This window comes from Grus americana, chromosome Z (genome assembly GCF_028858705.1).
Source record: "Grus americana isolate bGruAme1 chromosome Z, bGruAme1.mat, whole genome shotgun sequence".
Classification (NCBI taxonomy): domain Eukaryota; kingdom Metazoa; phylum Chordata; class Aves; order Gruiformes; family Gruidae; genus Grus; species Grus americana.
Window position 1 is genome coordinate 33,002,708 of NC_072891.1, and position 24,554 is coordinate 33,027,261.

Consider the following 24,554-nt stretch of genomic DNA (forward strand, 5'->3'; position numbering starts at 1 on the left):
ACTCCCCTGCCACGGGCAAGGACACCCACCACTAGAACAGATTGCCTGAAGCCTCATCCAGCCTGGCCTTGAACACTTCTAGAGAGGTTATCCTAGCTTCAGTTCAGGAGGTAAAGACTAGTACACACTATAATGTGTGGTGGGTTGACCCTGGCTGGAGGCCAGGTGCCCACCAGAGCCGCTCTCTCACTCCCCTCATTCACCAAACAGGGGAGAAAAGGCATAACGAAATGCTTGTGGGTCGAGATAAGGACAGGGAGAGACAAGAACTCTCTAATTATCGTCACGAGCAAAACAGACCAAACTTAGAGAGGGAATTCATCTAATTTATTACTAGGCAAAACAGAGTAGAGGAATGAGAAATGAAATCAACTCTTAAAACACCTCCCCCCACCCCTCCCATCTTCCCAGGCTCAACTTCACTCCCGGCTTCAACCTTCCCCCCCTCAGCGGCACAGGGGGACGGGGAATGGGGGTTACGGTCAGTTCATCACACGGTGTTTCTGCTGCTTCTTCATCCTCAGGGGGAGGACTCCTCTCATCGTTCCCCTGCTCCAGCATGGAGTCCCTCTCATGGGAGACAGTCCTTCACGAACTTCTCCAATGTGGGTCTCTCCCATGGGCTATAGTCCTTCACGAACTGCTGCAGCGTGGTCTCTTCCACGGGGTGCAGACCTTCAGGAGCAAACTGCTCCAGCGTGGGTCCCCCACGGGGTCACAAGTCCTGCCAGCAAACCTGCTCTGGCGTGGGCTCCCCTTTGCACGGGTCCACCGGTCCGGCCAGGAACTTGCTCCAGCATGGGCTTCCCACGGGCCGCAGCCTCCTTCAGGTGCCTCCACCTGCTCCGGCGTGGGGTCCTCCATGGGCTGCAGGTGGAATCTCTACACCCCCTCATCCTTCCTCCATGGGCTGCAGGGGGACAGCCTGCTTCACCATGGTCTTCTCCAGGGGCTGCAGGGGGATCTCTGCTCCGGCACCTGGAGCTCCTCCTCCCCGTCCATCTGCACTGACTTTGGTGTCTGCAGAGTTTCTTACATCTTCTCACTCCTCTCTCCAGCTGAAAAAGCTCTCTCTAGCTTGTTTTTTTTTCCCTTCTTAAATATGTTATCACAGAGGCACTGTTTGGTTTGGCCTTGGCCAGCGGCGGGCCTGTCTTAGAGCCAGCTGGCATTGGCTCTATCAGACACAGGGGAAGCTTCTAGCAGCTTCTCACAGAAGCCACCCCGTAGCCCCCCCGCTACCTAAACCTTGCCACGCAAACCCAACACAAATGATATGCACAAAGGTATAGCATTTTTGAAGTGAAAATGGGCAGTTTTCTTCTCTTTCCTATATTCCTACTTTGGTGCTTATGTCGGCTTCTCAAGGAGGAATATAGCAGGCTCTAGCCCATGTCCTACTGCTAGATCACTGTGAAGGGCTTTCTGTGCTTATGAAATCCCAAGAAACAATGCACAGGTTCACCTCATTCATATTCCCTCACACCTACGAAAGCAGAGGACATTAGAAGTGGGCAGCTCCTGCTGCAGGTCTGATTTTTGGGTACGTATGAAAAGTGAATGTGAACATTACTTTTGTAGTGTTCAACTGTGTTCATTACATGACTATCCTCAGAGAAACATCTGCTGAGCTCACAATAAACACTTGCACTCAGTGCCTTTTGACTTCCACCATTGCTTCTCAGTGTTTGCTTCTCCTAGCAAGAGCCAATTTTGTTTTGCACATCAATCACAGTCATGATGAGTGATTCATCCTCTCCAACCACGCCTTTCAGCTGCCACCTATTTTCAGTTTTCAGTATCATCTAGGCATTCTAAAGTCTATGAATATTGCATGCAAGCAGGGAATAATGCTGTCTTCTCTGAAAAAAGAACCTGAGTCAAACTCTTGTATTTCCTCCATTGTATCTCCTTTTACTGTATCTATCTCATCTCTGCTACTTCTGGTGCTAGAATTCCTATTTTAATAATAGGAATACTGATTTTCAAATTTCTATCAATCTCTGGTTTCTTCAGTATCCTATACTGCTGACATTACAACTTCAAGATACTGTAGAGACAAAAGTAAGCTGTTATGAAGAACAAGAAAAAACCCTCAAAACTACTCACAGAAGAGATGCCAGATATTTCTAGCTGCTGTCTAGTGGTAATTTAGATAGATAGTCAAAAACACCCAGACAAGCAATGAATATCCAAACCCAGAATTACTTACTTTCTAACATATATTACTAATAAAAGGTTTAAACATATTCTGTGTTTTTATTGGACTCCATGCCACCATGCCTCCCAACCTGTAAGACACGCCTTAAACCTGCAAGACACATGAATCTTTCAAAAAATAAATCAGTAAGATACACTTAAAGGTTGCTTTAATGTCCAAGGCGTCAGACTAGGTCCTTGCATTTTTGTTCATATGACCAAAAATAAGTTCGGTATCAGATCAGGTCCACTGAATACTTTAGATTTAGTTCTTCAGAAGACAATTCATTAGGTCAAAGAAACATGCAGATTATTCTTAGTTATGCTCTTCCCACTGATCTGAATCTCATGTATATAAAGAAAAAAATCTAAGGAAAAATGTCCCTGGTGTCCTCTATAAGCCTTTTTTTACTTACAGTATTGTTCATGATCATCACTGCATGTACTCCAGTATGAGACCTATCTAACTTTTTTACATTAAGGGATAAAGCTTCAATTATAATGTTGAGTTGAAGAGAGAGTTTGATTTACCAGTGTTAAAGTTGCTGTGACTGTGTGACTTAGAAATAATCACAATTACAAAAATATAGTTCTCTGAAAACTTAAGGATAAATTAAAGCAATGTTTGATTGTCAATGCATGCTTTAAAAGACTTTGAACTAAACCCCACACGATATTAGAAAATACAGAATTTGAAAGACCAATGGAAGTAGGTGCACTGTGGACCTGAACTAATGCCAGTTGAAGTCAATAATACGGTTTCCATTCACATCAAAAGGATTACTATCAACCTTAAAACATTAATTTCCATGCCATAGCATTATTAATAACTGGAAAGCTTTATTTCCCTACTAATACTTGGAAGACTACAATTTTCCCTACCAGTAAATGTAGGACTTTGGTACAAAGAAGACCTTTCCAAAGACAAGAGCAAGTTGAAGGTGGGGAGGTTTCTATGGAAAGGTGATAACTGCAGAGCTCTTAAACAGGTTGCAGAAAGATATATGTCTCTGGCACCTCAAAGAGAAGGATGTTCAGAAGCACAGAGAAATATTATATATTTAATCAATTTGAATTAAAAAAATACACATAAAGAAGTTCAGTAGACTAAGAAATCTTCCAGAGGTGTTATCCAAGCAAAATTACTGACAAATGCAACAAAAAAGTTGCATGTGCAGGCTCATCATTGAAAGTTTTTCTAGACTAGGACTACAGACATCTAGACCTGAAATGGCAGAGCTAATTGAACTGCTGTGTAGCAACTCAGTAACTGCCAGATTTAAACTACTGACCTGGATCCTTCTTCTTGCCCTTCTTGAAGATGCCGGTGACATTTGATTTCTTCCATTTCTCAGAAACCTTCCCCAGTCTCCCCAGTATCTCAAAGATGATTGTGTGTTCTCACAATGACATGGGCCAACTTCTTCAGCAGTTGTGGGTGCATCCCATGAGGACACATAGACTTGCATGCAATAAGTTTCTTTAAGTGTTCACTAGTCTGATCCTTCTCCAATTGAGGAAAAGTTTCCAGTGTGCTGAACTTTCTTAGTGGTCTCAGGGGCTTGGGAATTGTTGGAGGCTGGTCTTACCGACAAAGACTGAGGTGAAGAAGGCATTGAGTAGCTTGGCTTTTTATTTATCCTTTATACCCAGATCTCCTGCCCCATTCAACAGAGGCCCACATATTCCCTGTACAAGATGATTTGATGCTGATGTACTTGTAGAAATCTTTCCCATCCTTTATGTCCCTGACCAGATTTTACTCCAGGTGGGCTTTGCCTTTTTTAACCCCACACCTGCACAATCAAATAGTCTCTCTATATTCCTCCAAGGTCACCTCCCTTCCTTTATATGTTTTCTTGAGAGCTCCTTGTGCATCCAGGCGTCCTTCTGTTACCTTTGCCTCATTTTCTACAGATGGGAGTGAACCATTTCTGAGCTTGGAGTAGGTGTTCCTTGAAAAATCAATGAACTCTTCTGGACTTCTCTCCACAATCATTTCCCATGGGATTCTTCCAAACAGATCCTTGAAGAGGCCAAAGACTGGTCTCCTGAAGTCCAGGGCTGTGGTCTTTATTTTTGCCTTGCTCTCTCCTCTTAGGATCCTGAATTCTATCATCTCAGCCAAGGCTGCCTTTGACTTTCACACCCCTCCCAGTGAGTAATTTCTTGTGAGTATGAAGTTGTGGGATGCCGGACTTGTCCAGGCTTGTTGGTGCTGAACACAGGGCCATTATGAGCTGGCAGAAGGGGCCTGGGGGGGGGACGGGGGGGGGGGGGCCGGGGGAGGGGGGGGGAATGTCTGACTTGGGTGAGAGCAGGGATTGAGCAACTTGCTTACCTTGTACTGATAAGCGCTGGACCTGAACAGGGGCAGATGAGCAATTCCTTCATCTTAACAGATGCAGCACCTGATGGTCTACTCCTCAATCAACTGACGCCTGGGGTGAGGGGGAGCCTTCACAGCTCCGTTACTCACCTAAAACTAAACAGACCACTGCTCCTCTGTACTGAATGCCTTTGTTCTCTGCCACTTCACCCCCCCAGCCCTGATCAACTGCACAACAAGCCATGTCAAGGGCCAATCGGCACACAATACCTGACTCAGTCCCACCTTGCCAAAAGTATAAATCTGGCATTTACAATCCTATTTTTTGAGGACAAGAACTCCAACTATCCAGATGGGTCGACGGGCCTGGACCTCTCTCCTCCCCAAACAGGGACACCTCTTTGGTAAGACTTGCGCCTCTGATTATGTCAGATGTTACCCTGGGAAAAACTATCATTAACAAAAGCACTGAACTATTAACTTGAGCTCAAAATTGTTGCAGTAAGTGCATTTATCAATGGCAATTCTGAATTTTTTGTATCTGTCGCCTCAATAAATTACCTATTTTTTTCAACTTTGCAAAACTGTTTCAGTGAAAGTCTTTAGTGGGGCTCTGACAGGCAAACGTTGACTCTGACAAGTGGCTGCACATATAATCCTTTAGACATAAACTGTTGACCAAGTCTGGGACTAAGACTGGACCTAGCTGCACCTAGACTCCTCTCTGAGAAGGAGTTTAGAAAGCAAGGGTGTCCTTTCTGAACCTCTTGACTTAATGGGAGGGCCTCCCTCACCCACACATCAGACTTGTACACTTTTATGTGACAGAAGTCCAGCAGAGCACCTCTTCTCATTGGGTCCTCTGTCTGTTTGGTCAGGAAGCTGTCATTGATGCTCTCCAGGAACTTCCTGGACTGTTTATTTTCTGCTGTATTGTTTCTCCAACTGATATCAGGGTAGTTGAAGTAACTCACAACAAACATGGCCTGTGAATGTGAAGTTACTTCTAGCCTCATCTACTTGTTCTTCCAGATCAGGTGGCCTATAGCATATATCCACTATGTCACCTATACTGGTCTGCTCTTTCCTCCTTACCCATAAGGTCTCAGTTGGCTCATCATCCATCCCCAGGCAAAAATCTGTGTCATACAACTGCTCTTTCATATAAAGGGCAACTCTCTCTCCTCATCTTCCTGCTCTGTCCTTCCTTAAGAGCCTGTATCTCTCTTCTGCAGCACTCCAGTCGTGCAAGACATTCCACCACACCTCTGCGATCACAACAGGATCACAGACCTGCAAATGAACACAGATGTCTAATTTCTCATGTTTATTCTCCATGCTGCATACATCGCTGTACAGGTACTTCAGAGAGGCACTCTGGCATGCTGATTTCCCAGAAAAGGTCTGGGTTGGTTTGTTTGTGTTTTTTTTTTCTTCCATAATTGTGCTTTGTAGGCACTTCCTTGCATACATGAAAATGCTTGAGGTGACTCTGCTTAAGACCTGTTTTATTGATTTTTGTATTCTCTTTCATTCATCTCACTCCAGGCCCTCTGCTGTTTGACACTCCCTTACAGGTGCTAACTTTATCCCTCCCATGTGGATCCTGATTTAAAGCCTTTCTTGCTAGATCAGTCTTACTGACAAAGATACCTCCACCCTGCTTAGTGAGATGAATCCCATCCTTCTCTTTAAGCGATCTCCACCTTTGCAGCCACCCCACTCACTCTTCTCCCCTTGCAGGTCAACTGGGACAACTTACACAAAATTTAACTACAATACTTGTGTAAGCTAGAAACTCCTACTCACTACTAGCTTGAAAGAGAGCTCTTTCTAGACAGGAGGTTATAGTTACAGTTTAAATTTTAGTACAGGGATTTCTGCATGTCACAATCTCCCTCAGGATTTCAGAGGATCAGATCATCTTTCCTACTTTCCTATGTATCAGAGGGGTTTCCTGGCTCTCACGGCTAACCACCTCTCTCTCACTTCTGACTTATTATTTCAACTGCTAAATTAGCCCTTGGAATTGATTGAGGAAAAGTGCATCCATAACAGACAGCATATTCATGGGAATTAAAAAAAAAAAAAGTGAAAAAATAAAAGAAAAAAAAAAGCATGCATTTGTTGGACTTCCACCACCATCAGAGGTGCATGATCTTTCTCCTTGCTGCCACAGATACTTTCCTTGATCCTGAAGAACATGGGTTTCAGGCTGCATTTTGCCAAGGAAGTCCATCCTGCTGATCCATGTGCTGCTTTCTCTGCTTTGAGACAACTCAGAATTACAGTCATGCTCTGTCATTTTCTCTTCCTCTCTTCATTCCCCACTACAAGCCTATTTACATCTAACTAATCAGGGAAGTCAGTTTATAAGACTGCCAAAATGGAGGACTACTTAATCTGTTTGGTGAGGCAAATGTTATTGTGGTAACACAGATGGCATCGCCATGTTTACATGGCTTACTAACGACTCTGATTCAGTCAGGAATGAAATAACTATCCTACCTTCCACAAACACCCACCAAAAAACTTAGTGACAGTAAGTCTACTTATTGACTTGTATCCTATTTACTGAGTCATATACGCTTACATCAACCTGTGTGTTAATAAACACATGATGAAGTTCTCAAGTTGGAATAGATGCATTGCCTATACATGGCTCTGAATGGGGTGAGGTAATTTGAGATAATGGTGACCAATAAGTATCAAACTTCTCATATGCAGATTCTCACTTAATCTTTCTTTCCGTGCCTGTCTTCTAAGGACATTGCAACAGTTCCTAGGTCAAGGTTTTTCATAAATGCTAGCTTCCTTTATTTTACTGGAAAGCTAATCTTATGGTAGTTGTTCATATTATTCCTCCAAATCCCATCAGTTTAATTATAGTTGCCAGCATCCTTTTTGCTCTGAATGAGATTCAACCTGTTGATGCTGTTGGCTTATTTTGTACTACATGCTGCTGCACAACATTTGCTATAACATCATCTTTTGTAATCAGGTCAAGTAACTGTAGAAAATTTCCTTTATTGACTGATTCTATGGAGTCATCATGGCCTCTCAGTGCTAATTCTTTCTCTCCTGGCACAAAAGATAATTACTTCTATTACTGTCCTAAAATAACATATTTAATTGACAGTCATTTTCTGAAGATGCCCATTAGTTCAATGACACCTCAGTTTCTGTGTGACAGGGATTGAGTGTATAATTTATTTATCCTTGAAACCTCAGTCCAGTACTAAAATGTGATGAATAGTAAAGAACAATTTTTTTTTTCTCTGTTTTTCAGTGTGCTTTAAGAGAGGCTAAAGAATGCTGAGTATTTTTGCCACAGTAGAGGAGCTGGGAGGACAGAGGTACTTACACTGGTAGTTGTGAATACCATACAAGATATTGATGGGTTTGTCAGTGGTTTCACAAGGACAAGGAAATTTGAAATTCTGCGTAGCATAATATGTGAAAAGTAGGGGGTGTTAAAAGCTTCCCAGCAGATGCCCCACCTTATGCACAGATAGAGCCACTCTCTAAGTTCACAGTTCTTCAATTTAGTAATTATTATAAGGTAACTATTTAGATTCAGTTGAAGCTTTTATACTTTGTTGCCTTGGAGATTCTGCTTGCAAGTAACAAACAAACCAACCTGTCACACTGTAAGAGTTATACACTGTGTATACCTTCATTCATTCTTCCAGACATGTCCCATATGATTTCATACAAACTTTTTTTTTTTCCCCCAACCAAGTCCTTAGTCTGGAAGCACACCTGGGCTGCTCTGGTTTTGTTTTTAAATTTGTTTTGTTTTTTTTTTGTTTGTTAAATGAAGTTTAGTTCTCCCTGTTTTCTATGCTAAATTTAGTGTACTTAAAATTTCCATTTTACTTTGAAATTGAAATAAAAATTATTTTAACCAGTTTTGACCATCCCTTAGTAAGGCTTACTTTCTTACTGCCTAAAGATCCTTTCCAAGTCTCATCTCCTCTTCTAACACACACAACAGCATAAAAAACATTAGATAAATACACAATCTAGTATGTGGAAATTTTTTTATCCTTACAGAGGTATGCTGCTTATTTTTAAGTGCAAGTCAGACAACCAGTAGAAACTGCTATTTCATGTTCACCTGTTTCCTCTCCTCATTGAGTCCCTGTGATATGGAAAATGAGTATATATTCAGTTTCAGTATGCATTGCAAAAATTAAAATGGAACCACCTATGAGTGGGTATATGCTTGTAAGCAGGATCTTCCACCATTTTACACAGGAACCATTTATCCAGGACATCCTCTTATTCAGAAGTCTTGTAATAAAACAGCAATAAACTGCAAAAGTATGGAAATGTGATGCCAAAATGCTTATCATAAAAGGTGTCCCTTGAAATTCAGCTTTCGTTACTAGATTTATAAAGAAGAATATTTATTTGTGGTAAGTCATCATAGTTCTTCCTTAGACGTTTTTTGATGTTTTACTTAATTTCCCCTATATATCCAGTATTTCTGTGGCTACTTAGAATAAACTGGACATCATTCCTTCTACATTCCTTCCAGAAATCCAAAATTTAGAGAAAATTTTCAAGATAATACTTCTCCTGCTCTCATCTGCAGAGACATAAAATATTTTGCAGCTTGTTTGACCCAGAGAAAAGGAATGCAGAATGAGAAGTCAGGAGCGCTTCACCCCTAAACCCTGACAGCATCTCACATGACACCTGACCTTGGCTATCCACTTTGAAAAGATAAGTTGTTGTAAGCATCCAAAAGTATTAGATATCTGGAATTTCTGTTTTTAAAATAGCTACCATTAAAGACTACTCTGACAAAAGAAACCCTAACAGTTTGAAAGTGATATGAAATTGTGTACTTCATAGAAAAAAAACTTGCCACTAGCAAATGTAATTTCTTCCTTAGAATGAATTATTTCATAATGGAAGAGATCTTTCTGTATTCTCCTTCCTTCAGTTTATGAAAAAGCACTGGACCAGATACAGTAGTTGTAGAGTGGGTATTCCAAGCCAGATGTAGTATGGACAAAGTCATAACTAACAAGTTACTGGATAAGATGACATGACAGACAAGACTTCCCTTGACACAGACATATTTTCATGGACTTGATACAAAAAGAGAAGCTTCCAGGAAAAAAACCCAACAACAACAAAAAAAACCCCACAAAAACCAACCAACCAAACAAACCCCAAAACAACAAACCACCATATATAGCTGGTGTGATCTAATTTTTTTTTCTTAACCTGCTTTTGAGATGCATAATTAATTAGAATTTATTCTAGACTCTGAAACTGGAAAGCACTTCCTACTGGCAAGTTATCTTAAAAAATAGTGCTGCAGTTTGGGAACAGTAATGATGAGCATCTTTTTTCTTCTGTACAACTGGAACTGCAGAGAATGCTGACATCGGCAGGCTAACAACCATATGTGAAGTTTGGCCATCTCTTCAAGTTTCAACCAGTGACCCAGAGGTCATAGAAAAGCTGTAAGCAGTATTCCTAACTTTGCGAGACCTCTGCCTTTCTTGTTAGGTGAAAGCCCACGGGGAATGCACAGAAGCTTATATTATAAGAGATTTCTCATACAGCTTTGCAGGGTCAGCTGAAAACAAATTTCTAGCAGTCTGTGGAAGGCTTATTAACAAGACCTGTTTTGGACAAAAAAAATTTGCCCAATTAATGTTTTTTAATAAAACAGTGGCAGGCCAGCCCTCTTATGTGACATCCTTCATGTCCTTGGATCCTGGAAATACTGCCTGTGCAACATCTGGTAATCCTCCAGCAGAAATAACAAATAGCACTGGAAAAGAAATATTCTTCCTGCCTGTATAACAGGTCATTGATACTTTCTACCACAACTGTGTGACATGACTAAGTGAATAGAATAACTAGTAATGAAAATGAACTCTTTTCTGAACCATTTCAGAAGACATTTCTGGACAACTGATCCTTTTCTACTGTCATTGAAAGATATGGAGTCTCAGAGGACTCAAGCTTGTTATTTCTTTTGATATGTTTGTGAAAGGAGAAATAATATAACAGAAGATGGAATGTCATCATTCTCCAGTGGTACCCATTCCTAAGTGTTACTTTCTGCGACTACAGACAGACAGGGCTGTTGCCTCAGTTGCCACAACTGGCATGTGAATGGGAGACAGCAGGCTATGCTCCAGCGGGTCAAGGAAGAGGGGGGGATGCTAAAGAAGGGGAGTGCTTCAGAAAATCTTGGACAACAGCAAAATGGGCCCTCAGTTGAAGAGGTTTCACGGGTATTCCAAGTTTGCTTTCTAACCTCTGTCATTCTTAATGGCTCTTGGAAAACAGTGTTGCCACAGATGTTTTTTTTTTCCCTATTTCACTTTGTTCAAGGAGATTGTGATAATTTTGTTCTGATGGGGACATTGTCTTGAACATGTGTGTCACTGTGATGTGTGTCAGTGCTGCCTTCCCTGCCTCAGTAAGTTCTGTCTGAAACCTAGAGCTGGTGAAAATGTTACTGTTCATGTCACGAAAGGAATAAACCTACAGACCACCGTTACAAGACCTGTTGTGTTCTTGCCTAGTTTTCCATCAATTACAAAACTTGCAGTTAGGATACTCTAAGTTGAATACATACCAATTAGGATTTTGGAACTTTTAAGACAAGCTGGAAAGAATCAGTTAATTTGCGGCCCAAACAATGCTATACAGCTGACCCACTCAAGTTTTCGGGGAGTATACACATATAAGGAAATAAATACATCAGCTGAAGTCTGTCCTGGAAGTCTGCTCAATTCTTAGGCGTATATTCATGTTCAAGTCAAGAATGGCTTGTGTTGGATGAACGTGAATATATGCCTGCAGGGGTGCACATCAGGTTAAAGACATGCACTCCTTCTCCTTGTCGAAGCAGCAGTAGGTTAGGACAACCGCTGACAGCACAAAAAGTGGAAGCAAGGCACTCTTGATGGCTGTTGATTGTTGAACTGCCAATGTGTAGTGCCTGTGGGAATTTACATGACTTCTGATGACACTGATTAGATCTGATTTCCTAAAGAAAAGCTATTTCCCATTAACAACACAGTAATGAATCATGCCCAATGTTGATCTCTGTTTCTCTGGCAGTTTAAGTACACAACTTTGAAACACTCTTACTGTGCTAACACTTCAAATATCACAGAAAATTCTGCTCATTTTTTTCCAATGAATGTATAAGAGTAAACATATGAAGAACGAACTTTATGATGGAGCCAACTTTTGTAGAGGATATAGATTCCTGAAGCACCCTGCTAAATGCTTTTTTTGCAGTATAAAATGCGTACAGTGAACAATGGATGACTGCCAGCCTGACTGGAAATAAGTCATTAAGTCACTATTACATTAATAAAACATACATGTACAGTTTTGATTTTAACCACCCATATTTTCACTGATAATCCAAAATGGGTGACAAGGATACAGAGATGACCCTTTCCTCCCAACCTGTTCAGTAAAAAACCCCAAATTTATAATTATATTTAATATGTGTATCGAATATTCTGAGAGAAAGAGGAATGAATGTTGCACAACCTGTTTTTTTCTTCCTCAATGATATCTCAAATAAGATTCTTGGGCACCTGTTTTTCCCTGCTTCTGGAAGCAAATGAGGCATGAAACCTCCCCAAACACAAACTAAAAAGTTCAAATGTACTCAGACGTGTCCAAGTAGCAAGACTTATGAAAATGAAATTAATCATCTTTTATGTATACTCATGATACATAGGTCTTTCACAATATGCAGATTTAATTTTGGAAAGAGAGGTCAGAGTTCATCCTTAGGTAATTAATGCTTAGGTAAATATCTGATCAGCAAACACTGCAAAGCATGACCCTGCAAATTACTTGGTGGAAAAAATTGTACCAATAGCATATAATCTCACTGTGGATATCAGATTATTTACCCTGTTAAAGAAGAACTCCAGATAGGATGTTTTATGGTTAATTATTAGCTGGGGTTGGAATATTTATGCCGATGCAAACATAATGGTTCTGATTAAAGAAGTAGACTTGCAGTGCAGGTAAATAGTAAACTTAATCCTTAAATTGTAATGTTAGTATATTTGATCTCACAGTAGCTGATAGACAGTCTTCCTTTTTCAAATAAATTCTCAGTACAGATATTACATTAGAATTAAGGAAAACAGAGTTGTTGTTATTATTAATCATTCATATTGTATAGCTTCACTTATATAAGCCTGCATTGTAGTGTAAAGTCTGTTGTGATGTGAGATGGTACCTTGCCAGAGTCATTATTCCTATTTATTGAGTAGCAGACTAGTTATAAGAACAAAAAATCAATATTAATGGCCAGAACACAAGTTCAGCCTGACCCTGAACATGTCTTATTAAAGCAATGGTATTTTTCCTTTTCCTTTTCCTCTTTTTCTTTTTCAGCAAGACAAATTTCTTTCTGCAGCAGCACTCTCCTGTTTAATAACATCCACATCACATATACCTATCTTAAAAAAAGTGTATATGGGCCTTTAATTCAGCAAATTCATATGAAAAGTACTAAGCCCTGGTTGTCTGCATTGCCCTGATAATTTCATTTAGATATCACATACTCTATTTTCTTCTGCCCTAGACTTTGTGCTAGTTAGGACCATACATGTAATTGATTTTGAGTGTTGTCTGCCAAACTGAGAACAAAAATCAAATTAAAATCTACTGACTTTTCCTTCTTTGTCACACCAAAAGTGATGAAAAAAATCTCAAAATTCACTGGTGATAGAAAAGGAATGCATTCACAATCTGCTGATACATTCTGCTGAAAGCTTAGCTATTCTTTTACAGACAAGAAGAATCCTCAAGAAAGTGAAGAATTTTAAATGGACAGATATGAAATAATGTGCATCTGAATAAAAATATCCTTCTAAGGACAAAAATCTGAGCCAGGGATATGGCATGTAAAATGCCTACCTTTTTTTTTTTTTTTTCTTAGAGGCAAAGAGAAATAAATTTTAGCAGAATGTATCAGTAATCTTATCGTAGGATGTTTTTATTGATATGCAACATTTACAAGTAGTTTGGTGGGGGTTTTTTTTGTTTGTTTGTTTTTTTTAATGGAAAGAGTTATAAAAGGAATCACAGCTACTCATCCTGTTCCTCATGCATGTTGGGGTGTTTTTGGGGGATGTCCCTTTTCAAATCAACAAACAATTTAGAAAAATAACATACAACATATGAGAATATTATTGGTGTTTACAAAAATGATTGAAAAATAATAGCTCTACAGTAAAGATGAAAGATGTATTTTGACCAGTGATTGTCCGTCACTCCTAATGGCATCTTTCTGAAGAGTTTCTTACCATAATTCTTCAGAGAAATTTGCTATGCAGCTAGATTTGTTTATTCCTATTTTGCTCAGCTCTGTATGGCGTTCTTTCTATTAATCCTCCAAGATGCGAATTATTTTATGCTGAGTTTGACCCATCAGATTCCAGCTCATGAAGCAGCTTAATTTTCACTGAATTAAGACACATCCTCTTGAGAAATACCAGATCTGTTATCAAATTCCATAAACTAAAGTCTAGTCATAGTTAAAGTTAATCTCTTAATAGCAAGGAAGAAAAAAAATTCTCAGCTCATAATAGAATATGCTAGATTTCTTGCTTATGAGTTGACTTTTGAGAACAGAATGGATGTTCACAGTGTTTACGTAAATTAGACAAATCAGAAGGCTTGCAATTCCAAGCAATGCTTCCCAACTGAAATAAATGCATAGAAACACAAGCTGTCACTGCAATGTATTTGCATTGCAGATTAGCAAGCAGATCTGTACAGTCTCCTTCCAATAGCCAAGTACTGACAGTTTAAGACATCAGTACATTGTGAGGGGAGCTTTAACATTTAAAGTTTAACAATCAGGATTTAAAGTTGAATCGCACTTTCTTGATTTATGATGTTGATCAAAATTTGTAAGTCCACAAGCAGAACTGCAAATAACTTTAATTACCTTATTAAAAAATAATACATAACCTCCTCAGTCTTGAAGGTAACACTGCTTTCATTTTGAGCTGAACTGTGGTTAGCTCTTGCTGATGGAATTTCTTCCCAGGGATCAGAACAGGTTGAAGGGCTGAAGCCATCAGTCCATAACAAAATTTACATCTTTGTAAACCCTGCAGAGAAACATTAGCCTATTGAGACTAGCATTAATGCAGTGCTTTTCATAATCGACTTGGAGTGTCTAAAAAGATATCTGCTGAGATGACCCTGCAGAAGAAAATGAATCACAGACAAGGCCCACCATATATCTCTTTAATATAGGCTGAAAGTGGAGGCACAAGGAAGACAATCATCTGTGTATAGGACCAAAATATTTCTAAGTTATGTGAATATTTCATTCCAATAAAGTGTTTCTCTCTCTCACACACACACAAACACATCCTTCCCTACAGACTTACTGAAAGAGGCCCTTTATAAGGAAATAAAACACATAAACCATTGTGAAACTAAACACATACGGAATGAAGTTCTGAGAGTCCATGGCTCCATCATATGTAGAAAGTAGAGACTGAGGGCTTCTCAGGGGACATCCTAATCTTCTTTTAATTTTGAGAGCAGCATAATCCAAGCTACTTCAAACATATGCTAAAACAAGACTTTTCAGGTAAGTTTGTCTAATTGATCTAAGACTTCTGACATTGACCTTTACCTCTTGAATTTCATGTGGAAATTTCATATGTAACTAGAAGCATCTTATAAATCACAATACAAAGCCTTGAAGGTTACTAAACAAAACCTGCTAAAGCAAGTCTTTTGACTTGCTCTTTACCAGGCTTTCTTCACCTGTTAAATAAGATCAACTACCTTAGGAGGTTTTATGTGTTTGATATGACACACTACAACTTTCTGAAATTTTTTCACAGACGTCAAAGAATTGACTCAGTTGCAAAATTTAGCTTGTGAACTACTAAAGAATAAATTTTGAAAAATAATTTGATTTCTATAAATGTGAATTATTAAGTCTAATTTTTTGGAGGATAGATTTGAAATTTTTAGGAGAAAATAAAAATATTAAGGAAACTAAAGCCTTCTTAAATTAGAATTTTCAGTCCTCTCAAACCTGAGTGTAAAAAATCTCACAAGCCATGTATTTATGTATGTTTGTTTTACTCTGATTTCCTAATGAACTTTAAACAATTTTTAACAGAAAGAAGTTATCCAATAGTTTCTCTAAATAAAACTTAAGATTTATTTTAAAAAGTATTTGGAATAGCACTATCTCACTGAAAACAGAGTGACTTTCAGTGCATTGATTTCCAGAACATCAGCCCTAGACCAGCGGCATCTATCTACAAGGGAAAGGTGACAATCTATTAAAAAACATCAGACCCTTTCTTCTCTGAATGTCTGTTTTCATCCTGGAGAGGGAGATTATCAGATATGTTAGGACAGCACAAATTCAGAACTGATTTAAATAGCTGGAAGATCAGAACAAGTCTTTGTAAGTCTAGGTTAACATGTACCCTTGTACTAATCAACAAGAAAAATTCTCTAGTTAAATAGAAGGCCACCACAACTAGCTTTATCTCCTGTGACTTTTCCTTCTACCCATTCCTTTCTGACGTCCAATAAACTAGAGCAACATCTTCTCCCTTAGGCTCAGTTGCTCCAGGTTGAGAAAATAGAATATGCACTACTTTATACGATTTCTGGTCCTATGATTCAGAATTTCAGATGAAAACCAGTGGATTCCAGTTGAATTTGTACTTGTGAAGGATGTGAAAGCACAAGTTTTCACTTCTCCAAGAATGACATGATCTGTGTGCAGGAGAAGGTGGACATATTTACAGCACAAGCTAGAACAAAATGTTGGCCCAAGATTCAGCTGCATCAAGCAAGACTGACGAATAAACTCCACACAAGTTTGCTCAGTGGTGTGCATTTGCTGGTTTACATTTCAGGTAACTTACCTTTCTGATAAGTGCATACAAAATTACAGTTTCCTCAGGTGGAATTTATGCTTTGATGAAACACTTAATCCTCCTTTGGGATAAATAATTTTTATTGTTTGGAGTCTGCCTTTTGTAATACAATAGCTTCCATCTGTTTTGGAGACAACCGCAGTGGGAAGATGAAGAAGGAAGAAACCGAGCCCGTCTCTGTGAAGGAATTGTCTTTGGGCAGGCTACTATTACCCAAGCTGTGCCTTCCCTGCAACAGTGCACTTCACACATTTGTCTTTGGTTCCATTGATCTAAGCATATGGGAGGATGCATTATGCCTGAAGGACTGAATAGGCTTATCTGAATAATAACAATTTTGAAAGACTTAAGAATTTCTGACTTCGAGTTGAATCACATGGTATCTTGCATTTTTATCTTATAAAAGGGATAACTTTCTTTGTCTTTTAAATAATGAGACATTTATGTCATTTTCTCACAATTTATTTCACTCTACTGTATGTGACAGTAATAGGAATAGAAAAATGTCACACCTATCTGAGTTGATCCCTCTATTTTTATTGATATCAATAATTATATTCTCTCTCAAGTTTCTTCTTACTAACCTAACCTAGAAGAATCCTTTAGTATCAAATATAGAAAAGTATTTTCTCTAATTCTCAGTTGGTCCTTCTTTGAACCTGTTATAGTTTGAATTTATGAAGTCTTATGCATATCTTACTTTGGTATTAGTCCTTCTCTTCCTCTCGAAATCTCTGATGTACCTATGCACCCAGTGTATCTTCTTCATTTTTGCATCATCCTGGAGTGTTATGATTACTCCATTTTCATATACTATAAAGGTTTCTTCTGCTCTTCTGCAACTGCCAGCCAGTGATCCTGAACTTAGAGAAATATTACAAATCCTTAAATTTGTGAGCTTGCATTTTATAACTGCAAGATTTCTCCCATTTTTTTCTCTTATGCTTGAGATCATTCAATTCTTTCTATAAAATACCTAATTGTGTTCTATAGTTTTAAGGCCTAAAAATTTTGTCATCAGAAATTTTCGTTAACAGTCATTTATTTTTTTTCTTATGAATGCATTAAAATATTGATTAAGTTTAGTCTATCAATCTCTGAAGAATTTCACTGCTAACCTTCTATAGAGTTGATACTTCCTCTGGCAACATAGCGTGCAGCTGACTAGTATTTATCAAATTCTTAATCCACTCAGCAGCAGACTCTTTTTTTTTTTTTTGTACTAACACTGATTTTTTTTTTCAGGTGGTACTGCAACAAGTGTTTTATTGAACCAAAATCTGCCAAATCTATAGTACATTTACAATGTTTTTTTATTCTGTAATAGGTAATCTTAACAGAGAAACATTAGGTTACTTCAGCATTCTTTTTTTCTTTTTCCCTCATTAAACTTAGATTGCACCTTAGTTATCTAATTCCCATCATATTTTAGTGATTGTTTTCTTCAATATGAATTTCAAAGGATTTTAAAAACAGGTTTAAAACAACTGCGTATTATCAAACAACATTCTCACGAAAATATGAAAAATGTTACAAATAAAGGATCACATATAGCCTTAAATTTAATATTTCTTGACTTTTGTATGTCTGACCATGAAAAATTAACCTAGTTAATCATAGTCTTTTCCAAAGCCTATGAAGAAAAAAGATTTATTAAGCTAATAATTTGGCCTGTACTTCAATTCAGGTATAATTAATAAGAATGTCAAAGTATAGGTTTCAGGAAGATCAATACTGTGAACTGGGATCTACTACAGATCTAGAATAATTTGAGGTATATAAATTTAGTGTTTATAGGTGCGTTGCTTAGTTGTCAATGTCTGTTCTATTTCATGTTGTTCATAAAGACTGCTGATATACTTTAGTACACTGGATATTTTCATGAGTGAACAGGGTGCACTTTTTGCCTTTGTGCACACTTACTATATTGAGCATACTGTCCTGAATTAATTTGCACTTATAATGGCCATTATGGAAAATAATTTGTAACTGTTGTTCTGTTTTCTGATTAGCGGATGAGTATTTATGATAATACTGTTATAATTACTGCTTTCTAAATAAGCCTTGAATATGATTATACAAAAGTATTTTTTCACCTGGCCTTTCACTACTATCAGAAATTTATAAGTACATATTTGGACAAATATCAGTACTGAAAAAGTGACTAATTCTGTCAGTCAATTTACATTTTATTAGTTTATCCTTCTAAAGCTCTAATCACCCAGAATTTATTTGGTACAGGCAATGCATTGTAACAAAAATATTAATTTTCCATTCACTTGCTCTTGCAATATGTTTTAGCCAATATATTAGTAATAAAACATTCTGAATACTCTATCAACTAGATAGATTTTAGTTATATTATAGTTTGCTAAGCCATTAAATCTAAAACCAAGATTCTGTGAAGACCTCAACTGTAAAGAATATTACAGAGGAAGACACATGATTTGATTTCATAGTTTAAGCTTGCTGTAAATCAGATCATTAAGTCATAACTTCTACCACTACGTAATCGCAAAATTTAGGGCTGGCCACTGGGTTGAAGAAAAAGTAAATTACCTTGAATTTCCATATTCCTCATTTCTAGCTAACGTTGTGAAATTATGCTGATATTCTTGAACATGCCCTAATGTCTCAGTACAATCTAAAAGACGAATCCATCCTGAGGAAGTCTCCATTAAAAATAAGTAAATATATAAATAATCACTTTATTCCAAGAATGAGGAAAAGGAGACTGCGCACCAGTGCCAGCTGGCAGCATCAGATTTATCTGGTAGTGAAACCCAACAGTTAAGATTATTTTGCACAGAGGCAAAGTCATGCAAGCCTAAATATCTCACCACCTCACAGGTCCTCTCACCAGTGAAACATTCTGTCTAGTAGAACTTCATCACTAGCCCATTGCCAAGATGCTAGCTCCTCTCTTAGGACAAATCCAATACACAGTAAGTAAAGAATTGGAATACAGATTAGGTGATTCAGGACCCAGTTCAGAAAAATGTCTAAGTACATCCTAACTGTGAAGATTGTAATAATATATACATCCCTGCAGGTATTTAAAAGACTCATAGATATGGTGCTTAGGGACATGCTTTAGTGGTGGACTTTGCAGTGCTAAATTAACGGTTGGACTTGATGATTTTAAAGGTCTTTTCCAACCAAAACAATTCTATGATTTATCAGCAACATCTGAAAGCATGTGGCAACAGTAGTTGACTGATCAGATGCATTGAGGTAGCAGCTTGTCTGAAGGTTATATACCTTCAGATATAAGACTTCCTTCCTTCCTTCCTTCCTTCCTTCCTTCCTTCCTTCCTTCCTTCCTTCCTTCCTCCCTCCCTCCCTCCCTCCCTCCCTCCCTCCCTCCCTTTCTCATTAGTTGTCAGTTTTCAGCTTTTCAGCCATCAGTTTTCTGGATCAACATCAATAATAATTGATGATGATGATGATGACAAAGTACATCTTTAAAAACCAAATGTTATTCTGTCTCTGACACCAGGAATTGCAGCCTACTCTACCCTACTGGCAGTATCCCTAAGTAGTACTTTGTACCTGCAATAGCGTTGCAGAGACATCAGCTGCAGAATAACATCTTCAATATTTTGACTGCTCTCAACTCGTTGAATACACCTGAGCATTGCAATGTAGTGCCTACAGCTTCCAGCCTCGGGGATAAAGTAATTACTGCAGATAGGCAGAAAAGGTGTCTCAAAACAAAGCAATTCAATTTAATTAGTTAGTTTATCAGTTGTAATGGTGTGGTGGGTTGACCCTGGCTGAGGGCCAGGTGCCCACCAGAGCTGCTCTGTCACTCCCCTCATTCACCAGACAGGGGAGAAAAAGTATAATGAAAAGCTTATGGGTCGAGATAAGGACAGGGAGAGATCACTCACTAATTATCGTCACGAGCAAAACAGACCAAACTTAGAGAGGGAATTCATCTGATTTATTACTAGGCAAAACAGAGTAGAGGAATGAGAAAATAAAATCAACTCTTAAAACACCTCCCCCCACCCCTCCCATCTTCCCGGGCTCAACTTCACTCCCGGCTTCAACCTCCTCCCCGCTCAGCAGCACAGGGGGACAGGGAATGGGGGTTACGGTCAGTTCATCACATGTTGTTTCTGCCGCTTCTTCATCCTCAGGGGGAGGACTCCTCTCATCATTCCCCTGCTCCAGCATGGAGTCCCTCTCATGGGAGACAGTCCTTCACGAACTTCTCCAATGTGGGTCTCTCCCATGGGCTACAGTCCTTCACGAACTGCTGCAGCGTGGTCTCTTCCATGGGGTGCAGACCTTCAGGAGCAAACTGCTCCAGCGTGGGGTCCCCCACAGGGTCACAAGTCCTGCCAGCAAACCTGCCCTGGCGTGGGCTCCTCTCTCCACAACTCCACAGATCCTGCCAGGAGCTTGCTCCAGCGTGGGCCACAGCCTCCTTTGGATGCCTCCACCTGCTCCGGTGTGGGGTCCTCCATGGGCTGCAGGTGGAATCTCTACACCCCCTCATCCTTCCTCCATGGGCTGCAGGGGGACAGCCTGCTTCACCATGGTCTTCACCATGGGCTGCAGGGGGATCTCTGCTCCGGCGCCTGGAGCACCTCCTCCCCCTCCATCTGCACTGACCTTGGTGTCTGCAGAATTTCTTACATCTTCTCACTCCTCTTTCTGGCTGAAAAAGCTCTCTCTAACTGTTTTTTTTCTTCTTAAATATGTTATCACAGAGGCGCTGATTGGCTTGGCCTTGGCCAGCGGCAGGCCCGTCTTAGAGCCGGCTGGCATTGGCTCTGTCAGACACAGGGGAAGCTTCTAGCAGCTTCTCACAGAAGCCACCCCTTTAGCCCCCCCGCTACCAAAACCTTGCCACACAAACCTAACACAAATGCTTAGAAATAGAGGTCTTGAAGGCAGACTATCACTGGGGTCCTGAAGAGTTCCCAACTTCTGAGGAAAAAAAGACAGCACGGAGTGGGGCATTAGCACCAACAAGGTTAAGAATGAGATAGCACAATGAGCCCAGCCGTCCATGGTATCACCTTTCCTTGCCTCATGCAAACTTTCTTCTTTTCAAAATGTACTGTAATAGCCTGACCTTCAAATCATCAGACACTTTTGCACCATTGTAAGATGCCATACTTTTAAGCAAAGAAATGTGAATAAAAAATTCATAACATATGTGTAAACTGTATTGATTAAAAAATTCTAAGAGTTACAGTTAGGAGGGGACACATCAATGTCTTCTCTTGAGTTTCCTGATTAGACTGAAGTCCTCCTGCTACATCCAGCAGAGATGTTAAAATCCTCAGTTTAAGCATGGAAACTGATACCGTGTACGTGCCTCTCTGTACATGGAGAGTTTGTTCCCAGGGGCTGTGTACAAAGTATTCAGTGATTTCACTGAAAGGATTTTATATTCTTTTACTGCAAACCTGACTGAAAAGCACAGAATATACCCTACCTCTAACAAAAAAGCAATATATGTGATAGTCACCACTAAAGCAATTCCAGGAGAGATTTCAGAGACACAGCTTCAGGTGATGAAGTAATATTTACCATTCAAGAAAAGGATGAACTCTTGGAGCTCACTTTCACACAAAAATAAAACCTGTTTCAAAAAGAACCTCCTGAGTTGGTCTTGTGACCTCGCATTTAAACACAGCTATTGTAAATCTCATAAAAAACAGTTCTGAAGAACCAGCCAACAAAAGAAGTCCCTTTCCCAAAATGCTATGCCATATACCTCTCTACTTACAGGATCAGTGAATGAATTTGCCACCATGGATTAGGTAGCCAAACTACGTTGCTATGTACTTCTTTGAAATTTGGAGACATAACACTATACATAATTCTACCACCTAGACATCAGTCAAAAATGGAAAAGTACAACAATAAATAATAAATTCTAAACAGGTCCTTGAAATACCAACAGCGAGGCAACAATAAACTCACAAAACTATTTTTTTTTTTTTTACTTAGGGATATTGTCATGTCCCTGAGACGTCCTGAACCAGACTAGTATTGGTGTAACTGCTGTACTTGCTAATACTGTATATATTCGGTACCCTCCTATATCAGATAATATCACAGACTTACAGAGTGGTTGTTAAGAACAACTGTATTATGTTCATTCATATGTATATACACTAAGTATATATTTGTGTACATATACATGTATGTATATATGAATGATGCTAGTCAAAGGTTATTTCCTGAGAAAGAGAAATGTGTGTTGAACAAAAAATTGTTTGTTTTCTTACTTTTCACACTGCAAAACTGAATATGAAATTGAATGGGATAAAAAAACCTGGCCTTAGAGAAGTAACTAAGGTTCAACTCTGAAATGCTAATTTTATGTCCCAGACATAAATGGTTACAGTTGGAAGAGACCTTTGAAGGTCATCTGGTCCAACACCACTGCTCAAGCAGGGTCACCAAGAGCAGGTTGCCCAGGATTGTATCCAGGCTTTTGAATATCTCCAAGGATGGAGACTCCAACACCTCTCTGAGAAACCTGCGCCAGGTCTTAGTCACCGTCACAATGAAAAGTGTTTCTTGACGCTCAGAGGGAACCTCCTGTGTTTCGGTGTGTGCCCATTGCCTCTGGTCCTGTCCCTGGGCACTGTCATCTTTGCAACCCTTAGAATCCTAGAATCATTAAGGTTGGAAAAGACCTCTAAGATCATCAAGTCCAACCGTCAATCCAACACCACCATGCCTACTAAACCATGTCCCGAAGTGCCACGTCTACAGGTTTTTTGACCACCTCCAGGGATGGTGACTCCACCACCTCTCTGGGCAGCCTGTTCCGATGCTTGGCCACTCTTTCGGTGAAGAAATTTTTCCTAATATCCAATCTAAATCTCTCCTGATGCAACTTGAGACCATCTTTGCAATCCTCCCTTCAGGTATGTATATATAATAGTAGCAAGATTCCCCTGAACCTTCCTTTCTCCAGGCTGAACAGTCCCAGCTTTCTCAGCCTTTCCGCACAGGAGAGATGCTCCAGTCTTTCATCATCTTAGTAGCCCCTTGCTGGACTCCTTCCAGTTTGACCATGTCTCTCTCATACTAAGAAGACGAGAACTGGCACAGCACTCCAGGTGTGGTCTCATCAGTGCTGAGGAGAGGGTAAGGATCACCTCTCTCGACCTGCTGACAATACTTTGTCTAATGCAGCCTAGGATACTGTTAGCCTTCCTTGTGGCAAGGGCACATTGCAGGCTCGTGTTCAACTTGGTGTTCACCAGGACTCCCAGGGCCTTTTATGCTAAGCTGCTTTCCAGCCTGCCAGCCCCCAGCACATACTCTGTATGCCCGGGGTTTTTCCTCCCCAGTGTGGTGGGTTGACCCTGGCTGAGGGCCAGGTGCCCACCAGAGCCGCTCTCTCACTCCCCTCATTCACTAAACAGGGGAGAAAAGGCATAACAAAATGCTTGCAGGTCGAGATAAGGACAGGGAGAGATCACTCACTAATTATCGTCACGAGCAAAACAGACCAAACTTAGAGAGGGAATTCATCTAATTTATTACTAGGCAAAACAGAGTAGAGGAATGAGAAAATAAAATCAACTCTTAAAACACCTCCCCCCACCCCTCCCATCTTCCCGGGCTCAACTTCACTCCCGGCTTCAACCTTCCCCCCCTCAGCGGCACAGGGGGACGCGGAATGGGGGTTACGGTCAGTTCATCTCACGGTGTTTCTGCCGCCTCTTCATCCTCAGGGGGAGGACTCCTCTCATCGTTCCCCTGCTCCAGCATGGAGTCCCTCTCATGGGGTGCAGACCTTCAGGAGCAAACTGCTCCAGCGTGGGGTCCCCCACGGGGTCACAAGTCCTGCCAGCAAACCTGCCCTGGCATGGGCTCCCCTCTTCACGGGTCCACCGGTCCGGCCAGGAACTTGCTCCAGCGTGGGCTTCCCACGGGCTGCAGCCTCCTTCAGGTGCCTCCACCTGCTCCGGCGTGGGGTCCTCCACGGGCTGCAGGTGGAATCTCTACACCCACTCATCCTTCCTCCATGGGCTGCAGGGGGACAGCCTGCCTCACCATGGCCTTCACCATGGGCTGCAGGGGGATCTCTGCTCCGG

At 40.1% G+C, this 24,554-nt stretch overlaps 1 long non-coding RNA gene across 1 annotated transcript; it reads right to left on the bottom strand.

The window, feature by feature from the left end:
* Positions 1-305: 305 nt before the first annotated feature.
* Positions 306-24,458, bottom strand: LOC129199372 (uncharacterized). The gene is made up of 2 exons (XR_008574655.1): positions 24,291-24,458; positions 306-611 (listed from the first exon to the last, which is right to left on the bottom strand). It is a non-coding gene; the product is annotated as an uncharacterized LOC129199372 (long non-coding RNA).
* Positions 24,459-24,554: the final 96 nt, after the last annotated feature.